Source organism: Panulirus ornatus, chromosome 17 (assembly GCF_036320965.1).
Source record: "Panulirus ornatus isolate Po-2019 chromosome 17, ASM3632096v1, whole genome shotgun sequence".
NCBI classification, from domain to species: Eukaryota; Metazoa; Arthropoda; class Malacostraca; order Decapoda; family Palinuridae; genus Panulirus; species Panulirus ornatus.
In genome coordinates, this window is record NC_092240.1 from 50,352,349 (window position 1) to 50,363,339 (window position 10,991).

Sequence of the window (10,991 nt, forward strand, 5' to 3'; positions counted from 1 at the left end):
CAGTCCAACACTTTAAAAAAAAACGTATCGTTATCATCACTACAGTCCAACACTTAAAAAAAAAACGTATCATTATTGTTACCATCACTAGTCTAACATTTGAAAACTATGTCCTCTCTACATTTTCTTTCACACACACTCTTTTTCCCCTTTTTCTTTCCCGCTGACACTATTAACCTTCTCATATTTTCTTCTTTTAACATTTTCCTCCCGTTTTCGTAATGCTCTTGTGTACCCCATTCTTATCTCTTCCCTCGCTTATTTCTGTCCTCAATTCCAAGCTTGTCAGTCGCTCCCTTTTTCAACGGTACGTCACCATTATATACATCAAGTTAATGATATATATATATATATATATACTCCAAGACACACGTGAGATCTTTTAGAAATAGAAAATGTCAAAAGAAAAATAATTTTAGATTCGTTGTCCCTCAACACACGAAAGGGCTCAGGATCTTGTGTTTCCTTTTCCATGTTTTTTTTCTCAGCATTTTGTGTGTGCATATATATATATATATATATATATATATATATATATATATATATATATATATATATATATATATATATATATATGTATGTATATATTCCTATGAGTCCACTGGGAAAATGAAACGCGATAAGTTCCATATATATTATATTTATATATATATAATATATATATATATTAATATATATATTATATATATATATATATATATATATGTTACGAATATAGTATATAAGAACGCGCACTTCCATATAACATACAAACCCCCAAACAGGTAGGATCGAACCTGGGGGGACGACCCCTGCTTAAGAATCATACCACACGGTTCGTATATACAATACCTTCATCTTTTCACACCTCATATAAATGCATCGTGTGACACACTTGGAATAACCAGTTGTAACCTGGGGTGTGGTGGTGGGTTAGCGCTGCATACGACACTTGAAAGACACCAGTCCAGTTTGTGTCGGCTTGCAAATGCACCTGTGTTTGACTGCATTTGAACTTGCACTCGATAGATATTGAGTAACAATGTGCATCTCCATTTATACAGGCACACGTTTGCATTTGATCCCAAGTATATGGTGGTGATTAGAGTCCCAACTGGTCATTTGCAGAGACCAATAAGAACAGCAGGTGGACGCACGACTGGGTGCTGTAGATCACAAAAGTTCGATAATTCTACTAAGGTTTCTACGATAGACTTGAGGGGGGTTAGTCTTCAGTTTTCTACGATAGACTTTCGCTGGAGGGGGGTTAGTCTTCGTTGCACTCATGGAAAACCCTTCTTATGTATGCATGGAAATCGCGCGCTTACAACGTCAGATACCTTTGAACAGTCCAATAAAAATCAATGGATAAAAAAGAGATGGCTAACTAATACATTTCCTTCTGCAGCAGCGCTTCTGAAGGCAAGACACATCCCACCTCCCCTGGCGCTGGGGCTGGCTACATCGTCCTACTGTGGAAACTTTTGGACTTCGCATCCTTCGCCTCCTGGCATATCTCTACATCATTCTCTAAAACTCCTATCCCCCTGGATCCCTTTACCATGATTACCCGACTTGAAGAAGAGACACTTTACTCCTAATAAGATTATGGAAAACGTAATAAGATTAGGGAAAATGTATGGGGGTTTATCTTCCGCCTTGTGTACAATATCTTCTCTTCAAAGGTTCTTTGCTACACCATCCTTGCATTAATTCCTTGCTCTCTTATAACTCTCAAATGCTGTATGGTTGTTATTCTACTGATATCTCCTCAACACTAGAATCCAAAAGCCCTTTCATTTTTTTTAGCGACCTACTTCATCAAACCACCTCTCTACCACGTCTCTACTGGCAGCCAAAAGCTATAGATGGTCATAACTCCTTTTGCCTTATAGACATCACAACCCCTTTTTCCACAACGGAGATCCGTACCATTGGTATGGAACACCATATTCTCATCTTAAAGTCCTCACATATATCGTCTGATTCCATGTCGTTCTCTTGACATCCTCTCACCTTTCATCAAACATGTTATCAAACCCGAGCATGTGCAATGATCTACCCCCCTTTTTCTTTTCTTTCTCCCCCCCAGATGGTGTGTGTGCAATACATTGTGATGGGACCAATTGCCATGTTCCTCTGTGTGAAGTTCAGATGGTGGTGGTGGGTCACAGCCCATACTGTATTGTTGTGCTCAAGTGACATTTTAGTTCAGAAAATTCCCCCTCGCCTATATTCTGTAAGAACCAGTGACTCCATGTCTCTCTATCTCCCATGATTATCTAAACTCTCTCTCTCTCTCTCTCTCTCTCTCTCTCTCTCTCTCTCTCTCTCTCTCTCTCTCTCTCTCTCTCTCTCTCTCTCCATCGAGAAAAATCCTCCTTTTTTTTTATCAAAACATCATCATTTCTCTTCCCCCGCTTCTCAGACTATCAGAAAAAATTTCCCACAGTCATTATAATAATTTATTCACTCAGGGTCACTGTAATTATTCACTCAGGGTAACTGTAATTATTCACTCAGGGTCACTGTAAATTATTCACTCAGGGTCACTGTAATTATTCACTCAGGGTCACCGTAAATTATTCACTCAGGGTCACTAATTATTCACTCAGGGTCACTGTAAATTATTCACTCAGGGTCACTAATTATTCACTCAGGGTCAATGTAATAATTCACTCAGGGTCAATGTAATAATTCACTCAGGGTCACTGTAAATTATTCACTCAGGGTCACTGTGATTATTCACTCAGGGTCACTGTAATTATTCACTCAGGGTCACCGTAAATTATTCACTCAGGGTCACTGTAAATTATTCACTCAGGGTCACTGTAAATTATTCACTCAGGGTCACTAATTATTCACTCAGGGTCAATGTAATAATTCACTCAGGGTCACTGTAAATTATTCACTCAGGGTCACTGTGATTATTCACTCAGGGTCACTGTAATTATTCACTCAGGGGTACTGTAATTATTCACTCAGGGTCACTGTAAATTATTCACTCAGGGTCACTGTAATTATTCACTCAGGGTCACTGTAAATTATTCACTCAGGGTCACTGTAAATTATTCACTCAGGGTCACTGTAAATTATTCACTCAGGGTCACTGTAATCATTCACTCAGGGTTACTGTAAATTATTCACTCAGGGTCACTGTAAATTATTCACTCAGGGTCACTGTAAATTATTCACTCAGGGTCACTGTAATCATTCACTCAGGGTTACTGTAAATTATTCACTCAGTGTCACTGTAAATTATTCACTCAGGGTTACTGTAATTATTCACTCAGGGTCACTGTAAATTATTCACTCAGGGTCACTGTAATTATTCACTCGGGGTACTGTAATTATTCACTCAGCGTCACTGTAAATCATTCACTCAGGGTCACTGTAAATTATTCACTCAGGGTCACTGTAAATTATTCACTCAGGGTCACTGTAAATTATTCACTCAGTGTCACTGTAAATTATTCACTCAGGGCCACTGTAATCATTCACTCAGGGTTACTGTAATTATTCACTCAGGGTCACTGTAAATTATTCACTCAGGGTCACTGTAAATCATTCACTCAGGGTCACTGTAATGGTCAGCACCGCTATGGAGGCAAGTCGCTCTTCACTCTTGTCCTCCTTGAATGCGACGTCTATCAACACTTCATCGTTATGATAGCGTCTCCTACCCACTCGTATCTCTCTCCTCTTCGTATCTCTGCTATCACTTACGACACCAGAATAGATTACGTCGCAGTGTTTCGCTTAGATAACCGTTTCCCTCCACGACTAGCAATAGTTTAGGTTTGGTTTTTTTCCCCCCCTAACGCGGTTCTTAAAAAAAAAAAAACCCTTTCCAACGCTGGTGTGTTATGTACTGCCACTCTCTCCGCGTTCATGTCTAACAGTCGCGTCGCTCCTCCTGCGTTCATATACGTCACCTTCAATGTGCGAGTTCATATACGTTATCTTTAAACGTGCGCGTTCATATCCAACAGTCACGTCAACCCTCTTGCGTTCATATACGTTATCTTTCAACGTGCGCGTTCATATGCAACAGTCGCGTCGCCCCTCCTGCGTTCATATACGTTATCTTTAAACGTGCGCGTTCATATGCAACAGTCGCGTCGCCCCTCCTGCGTTCATATACGGTATCTTTAAACGTGCGCGTTCATATCCAACATACAATTCCAATCCTCAGTGTTCTAAATCCATACAATTCCAATTGGAGGTAACTTCTGTCTAGCCATTATTGTAAACCATTTCCCCAGATTATTATGATACAAGCAAATTCATCCACTAATTAGAAAAAAAAAAATATATATATATATATATATCTCCCAGATCATTATAATAATTTCCAGCAAATTCATTCACTAAGTTGTAGAACAAAAAAAATAAAAAAAATAAAAATTTCATCAATAATTTGAATTTTTTTTAAAAACTTCAACATTTCATCCACTAATTTGAAGAAAAAAAAATTAAAAACGTCAAAATTTCATCCACTAATTTGAAGAAAAAAATATTAACAAAACTTCAAAATCCTCTTTATCAAGTTCACTAATTTGAAGAACAAAAAAATTGAAAAAAATTTAAGTTTTCATCCACTAATTTGAAGAAAAAAAAATTTAAAACGTCAAAATTTCATCCACTAATTTGAAGAAAAAAATATTAACAAAACTTCAAAATCCTCTTTATCAAGTTCACTAATTTGAAGAACAAAAAAATTGAAGAAAAAAAATTCAAGTTTTCATCCACTAATTTGAAGAAAAAATATTTAAAAACTTCAAAATTTCATCCACTAATTTGAAGAAAAAAATGTAAAAACTTCAAAATTTCATCCATTAATCTGAAGAAAAAAAATATCAACAAACTCCAAAATCCTTTTTTATCAAGTGAAGATCTAGCAACACCCATGTGGTCTTGATGCTATATTTCGCCAGATTCCATTTTTCGTAGTACATTTCCGGCTCAGTTTGAGTCACACAAGCCTCCATAAAATCGACTCAACCCTCAGTTGCAACGTAAAGGGGATGGACACCCCTCCTCACACACGCAGGTCAGTCAAAACCCCGTCTTGCTTGCTACACTCCAAAATGCCTGCAGCCAAAAGCCCATGTAACGAGCATATTAAACTGAATCTATTAGAATAGTCAAGACGTGCAATTGTATAATGATCTTTTGTAACATTACAGAAAGGGAGTTCTATACGTGTGTGTGTGGTTACATATTATTAACGAGACTATTCATTTTTTTTTTTTTTTTTTTTTTTATACTTTGTCGCTGTCTCCCGCGTTTGCGAGGTAGCGCAAGGAAACAGACGAAAGAAATGGCCCCAACCCCCCCCCCCCCCATACACATGTACATACACACGTCCACACACGCAAATATACATACCTACACAGCTTTCCATGGTTTACCCCAGACGCTTCACATGCCTTGCTTCAATCCACTGACAGCACGTCAACCCCTGTATACCACATGACTCCAATTCACTCTATTTCTTGCCCTCCTTTCACCCTCCTGCATGTTCAGGCCCCGATCACACAAAATCTTTTTCACTCCATCTTTCCACCTCCAATTTGGTCTCCCTCTTCTCCTCGTTCCCTCCACCTCCGACACATATATCCTCTTGGTCAATCTCTCCTCACTCATTCTCTCCATGTGCCCAAACCATTTCAAAACACCCTCTTCTGCTCTCTCAACCACGCTCTTTTTATTTCCACACCTCTCTCTTACCCTTACGTTACTTACTCGATCAAACCACCTCACACCACACATTGTCCTCAAACATCTCATTTCCAGCACATCCATCCTCCTGCGCACATCTCTATCCATAGCCCACGCCTCGCAACCATACAACATTGTTGGAACCACTATTCCCTCAAACATACCCATTTTTGCTTTCCGAGATAATGTTCTCGACTTCCACACATTTTTCAAGGCTCCCAAAATTTTCGCCCCCTCCCCCACCCTATGATCCACTTCCGCTTCCATGGTTCCATCCGCTGACAGATCCACTCCCAGATATCTAAAACACTTCACTTCCTCCAGTTTTTCTCCATTCAAACTCACCTCCCAATTGACTTGACCCTCACCCCTACTGTACCTAATAACCTTGCTCTTATTCACATTTACTCTCAACTTTCTTCTTCCACACACTTTACCAAACTCAGTCACCAGCTTCTGCAGTTTCTCACATGAATCAGCCACCAGCGCTGTATCATCAGCGAACAACAACTGACTCACTTCCCAAGCTCTCTCATCCCCAACAGACTTCATACTTGCCCCTCTTTCCAGGACTCTTGCATTTACCTCCCTAACAACCCCATCCATAAACAAATTAAACAACCATGGAGACATCACACACCCCTGCCGCAAACCTACATTCACTGAGAACCAATCACTTTCCTCTCTTCCTACACGTACACATGCCTTACATCCTCGATAAAAACTTTTCACTGCTTCTAACAACTTGCCTCCCACACCATATATTCTTAATACTATTCATATATATATATATATATATATATATATATATATATATATATATATATATATATATATATATATATATATATATATTCCTATGAATCCACGGGGAAAATGAAACACGATAAGTTCCCAAGTGCACTTTCGTGTAATAATCACATCATCAGGGGAGACACAACAGAGAAATATAACAGTTAGTTGATGTACAACGAAGAGACGTAGTTAGGACGTCATTTGGTAAACATGCAATTGTGCAAGACAGACAACGAGCGTATCATAAACTTATTATGTGGACAAGAAGGTGAATTGTTTACAAATTTTATCAACAATAAAGTTATTCAATTTGTATAGACCTTCACAAATATCAAGATTATAATTCTTTGTGTATCTAATAATAGAAGATTCAATGATATTTATCGTGGTACTGGAGTTAAAAGAGTTAATAACTGACATGGCATTACTCAAGTCAATACAATGATCATAGTTTTTAACGTGATTAAACAAGGCATTTGATTCTTGTCCCGTTCTTATACCAAATTTCTGTTGCTTAAGTCTAACAGAAAGGTCCTTACCAGTCTGACCAACATAAAACTTATCACAGTTTCTACATGGCACTTTATAGATGCACCCAGGAGAATTTTCTGGTGAATTCCTGATTAAGATATTCTTTATAGTATTATTGTTGCTGAAGGCAACATTTACATTAAAGGATTTAAGCAACATGGGAAGCAAAGTGAAATTATTATTGAAAGGGAGAACTAAAAGATTCTTGGCGTCAATGGGAGGTTTAGGCTCAACTGTATAAAATGATTTCTTTGCTAACTTAAGGGAATTATCAAAGAAAGATCTAGGGTACTTTAATTTAGATCCAATAGAATATATCTTCTCAACCTCATCATCAAAATACTCTGGACTGCAAATACGTAATGCCCTAAGGAACATAGATTGAAATGATGATAATTTAACTCTGTCATGTTGAGATGAGTAATAATGGATATATGAGCATACATTGGTAGGTTTACTGTATATGCTACACTTGTTTCCTTGCCTCTGTGTGTGTGTGTGTGTGCGTGTGTAAAAAGTGAGATTATTTTGCCCATGGTGGTTGAAAACTACATTTAACCATCTCGCATTGGTTCTCCAGTTGTTAAACGCCATGACAACAGTAACGAGACTTTAACCACGATGATATGACCCCTAGTTACTACGGCGTGACCTTTGACTATCGCCCTCAAGGGATTAATGAGCTACATTTAAGAGAAATACAATACCCGTGGGCTACTGTAGACGACATGGGATAAGGATTATCCACGCGATTCAGAGATTTAAGATGAAAAGTTACAATAAACAGGGTGGTGTCTGCTGACCAGCGCGTTACACTGCAGTATTTCCGGGTCTTACAGTCATTCGTCCACTAGAGTGGGTTTTAGGTAACAGTTTGAACACTCGTTTTCACCCTAGTATCAACGGAACGACGCGTTTCTCAGTGGTAGTGGTGTGGTGTGTGGGGGGAGAGGAGGATGGCTAGCTGGGCGTGGTACAAGAGCATCAACAAGTAAGGGAGGAGGAGGAGGCGGCGGCGGCGGTGAGTGAGGGAGGGAGGGAGCGGCCGCATCACCTCCCCGTCAGTCAGCTGATCCTCCGCGCCTCACCTCCCTCGCCGCGTGCTCCAAACCCCCTCACACACACACACACACACTCCCTCCTCCTCACCCTCCTCATTCTAACACCTCACCTTTCCCTTCACTGAGGCCAACAGGGTTTGATCACAAGAGCCGTGCATACGTCAGGTTGTAAAAAGAAAGAGAAAAAATGAATGCAGGCGTGATTTTCATTCTTTTTCTCTCGTCTTTTGATCTAGGGGGCGAAAGAAAGAATCAACAGATGCATTTCACAGTGTGAGGGATTGAAATATTTTCAAGCTTGATGGAGGGAAGGGGGAGGGGGAGGTTAAAGCTACACACACACACACACACACAGACACACCAGTAGGATGGGTCGAGACAGACAACTAGGCTAGACACTTTGTCATGGGGGGGGAGCGAGCGAGGAGCTTCAACAAGTAGTCATCAAAACCAGGAGAAATAATATTCTCCTCTCCCTCCACCACCACGTCCAACTCTACTAGCAGGACAAGGATGTGATGAACACTTCAAAAAAAAAAAGCTAAATATATACATATATATCCATCCAAAGCCGTGATAAGAGAGTGTTACATCGCACTGCGACACAGCCAATCGATCCACTTTTACGTCTGGGCGTAAACGTACAACAGCGACGTTGTCGCAACAACAAAAAAAATATAAAAAGATACATCAAGTGGAAAAATCATGTATACAATACAGGAGAGCGCGGAGGGTGACATACCTTGTTAATGGGGATGCAGGAATCTCTGGTGCTACTCTCTAAGCGTCAGTTTACAGAAGGGATGGCAGGAGGCAGTTACACTACTTAAAAAAACCAGGCTACGCGCTGGTGGGGGGGAAATTAGCACTTTCCCCAAACCCACAACAGGTAAATAATAATAATAACAATTACAACAGGCCGGGAAAAGTAATATCAGATCGAGGGTGTGTTTCCGAGGTGCACAAGGAACACATACACTTGATAAGTTCAACTCTACTCTCCAGTCTCGCGCCAGCGGTTTCTTAAAAACACAAAAGTGAAGCAACTTAGTGCATCGCTTGCTGGCCAGTTAGCTGTGGTCGACGACGACTGGGGGTTGTTGCTGTGTGTTAGGTGGTCTACGGAGTGCACAGTACACATTCGCACACACACATTACTTGACTATGTTCGCAGGGGGGGGTAGAGAGAGATGAGCACAGAGAGGCCTATGCCAGACGCGAGAGTAGGGCCAAGCATAAGGTTCTCAGGCCCACACATATACCCACACACACACACAGTTAGTGCATCACATCCGCCCAGATAAAGGAAGATAACTTGTGCGAATCTAAGTAATAAACTTGACGCTCTCCGCCTCACACACACACTGTACACTTATCACTTGACTTTTTAAGGCAAAGAAGTTCGAGGCTGAGATGTCTTTTAACAAATGAGAGGGGGGGGGAGGAGTGTGTTTGCGTGAGGGTGAGGGAGCCAATGAGGGAGGAGAGAGCGGAGACGTGAACCCCTCTTGACGAGGTCTAGTAAACTACTGAGAGTGGCTTGGCTCGCGCGGGGCCCTGGCCTGGCCTGGGTGTGCGAGAGCCCACCACCACCCGCGCCCTCCGCGGACCAACGCTGCAGCTATTCATTTCGCACCGCCACTCCTCCTCCGTCACCACCACCCGCTACCTCTGACCACCACCAACTGATGCTGCAGCTGACCACCACCTCCTCCTCCTCCTGGTAGCCACCATGGACTGCTGACCACCAAACTGTTACTATGACTCACTGCTCACACGGCTCCTATGTTGACTAAGAATGAGCAGTTGACGAACAAGCCTCTTAAATTCTGAGGGTAAGTCATTTAACCTCTCCCGTGGTGTATTGCCGTGACGCATTCAAGGTCCGCCCAGGGTCGAGCGCAAAGGTTCGAATCCTGGCTACGGCAGTAGGCCCACAGTCAACCCAGCTGTTCATCGAACCCTAGGGGATTATATATATTATATATATATATATATATATATATATATATATATATATATATATATATATAATAAGGTGACCTTGATTAGGACCTCGGTTCCCTATGCCACCTCAGCTAACATATAAACAATGGCTACAATATATGAAGCAGATTGTTAAGAGACGCAACTACATGTGAAGCAAGTTATGATATCAACTGGTGTTTCTAAATGTGAGAGGGAGACATTGAAATGAGAGATTTCCTACGGCATTTGTAAATATAAGTTCCATAAAGAGATTATTCTACAGGTCCCCCACACTCACCCAGCCATCCCCGTACAGACAACAGGGGGTTTAGATGAAGGATCGTGCAACCACTTTGCAAAAAATATGCAACGAACATGAATCCATTTTAATGCGGAGGAGGGGAATCTCTGACACACCGGTAATGAAGTGTGTGGGGGGGATGAGTCCATTGTCAGCGGGGATGGATGAACAGCTGGGTTGACTGTGGGCCGACCGCCGCACACCAGGGGTCGAACCTATGCGCTCGACCCTGGGCGGCCCCGTGAATGCGTCACGGTCAAGAACGCTAATCGCTACGCCAAGGGAGTCTGTAATACACACTAGGTAAAGCGCACTCGCTATATATACATAGCTACGTCTCTTCGTTGTATATCAGCTGACTTTTATTTCTCTCTTGTGTCTCCCCTGATGATGTGATTATCACACGAAAGTGCACTTGGGAACTTATCGTGTTTCATTTTTTCACTTTACCCGTGGACTCATAGGAATATATATATATATATATATATATATATATATATATATATATATATATATATATATATATCAAACTCGTCTCTAATTATGGCTATGAAACCAGGATCTAGGGCCATCTCAAGACGGCCAACGTTCAAACCCACACTAAAAGTCCCTCCGTCATTTCAGGTTCTTTG

At 40.9% G+C, this 10,991-nt stretch overlaps 1 protein-coding gene across 1 annotated transcript in view; it reads right to left on the reverse strand.

Annotated features, from left to right (window-relative positions):
* Positions 1–9,633, reverse strand: part of LOC139754737 (uncharacterized) — a 379,522-nt gene extending 369,889 nt beyond the window's left edge. Inside the window, exon 1 of the mRNA XM_071672455.1 lies at positions 8,833–9,633. The gene's annotated coding sequence lies outside the window, so the exon portion shown is untranslated. The remainder of the gene's footprint in view (positions 1–8,832) is intronic.
* Between the last annotated feature and the right edge of the window lie 1,358 nt (positions 9,634–10,991).